We start from the raw sequence: 991 nt of genomic DNA, 5'->3' as shown, positions 1-991 counted from the left end.
TTTTTCTTTTAAAGAGATGGGATCTCACCGGGCACTGTGGCTCACGTCTATAATCCCCAGGATTTTTGGAGGCCGACACAAGGGGATCGCTTGAACCCCTGAGTCGAGACCAGCCTGGACGACATAGCGAGACTTCGTTTCTGAAAAAAATACAAGCATTTTGAACCCGGGAGGCGGAGGTTGCAGTGAGCCGAGATCGCGCCACTGCACTCCAGCCTGGGCGACAGACCGAGACCCCGTCTCAAAAAACAACAACAACAACAAAAACCAAACAAAAAACCAAGCATTTGGCAGGCATGGTGGCGCACACGCCTGTGGTCCCAGCCACTCTGGAGGCTGAGGTGGGAGGATCACTTGAGCCAGAGAGTTCGAGGCTGCAGTGAGCGGTGATCGCGCTGGGGGACCGAGCCAGAACTTGTCTCAAAAAAAAAAAAAAAAAAAGGAAAACAAAAACAAAAACAAAAACAAAAAACCGGCCAGTGTGTGAGGGGCGCGCGATTTTTAAAATGTGAGAGGGAATTGTGCTTCACGGTCACCACCAGGTGTCGCGACATCGGGTGCCGCGCCTTCCCGCGTCTGTGGCGCGGTGGCCTGAGAAACTAGCTGCAGAGCGCTCTTCCTAGCCTACTGACCGAAAACGCAGAATTTGGGGAATTGGAACTTTGGAGGCGGGAGCGAAAGACCTCTCCTTCTCCCGCTGGAAATACCCCTCTTTTCAGGAAGCGCGCCCCTGCCTTGCAGAAAGGAAGAACCGTGATCGCGCCACTACACTCAAGCCTCTGGGTGACAGAGCGAGGAGACTCTGTCTCCAAAACACAAACAAACAAAAAAGGTAATGGGGGGCCGGGCGCAGTGACTCAGGCCTATAATCCCAGCATTTTGGGAGGCTGAGGCGGGTGGATCACCTGCGGTCAGGCGTTCGAGACCAGCCTGGCCAACATGGTGAAACCCCGTCTCTACTAAAAACACACACACACACACAAATAGCTGG

Source organism: Colobus angolensis, unplaced genomic scaffold, assembly GCF_000951035.1.
Source record: "Colobus angolensis palliatus isolate OR3802 unplaced genomic scaffold, Cang.pa_1.0 Scaffold452, whole genome shotgun sequence".
NCBI lineage: Eukaryota > Metazoa > Chordata > Mammalia > Primates > Cercopithecidae > Colobus > Colobus angolensis.
The sequence above is the reverse complement of the archived record's forward strand: the minus strand, read 5'-3'. Positions refer to the sequence as shown.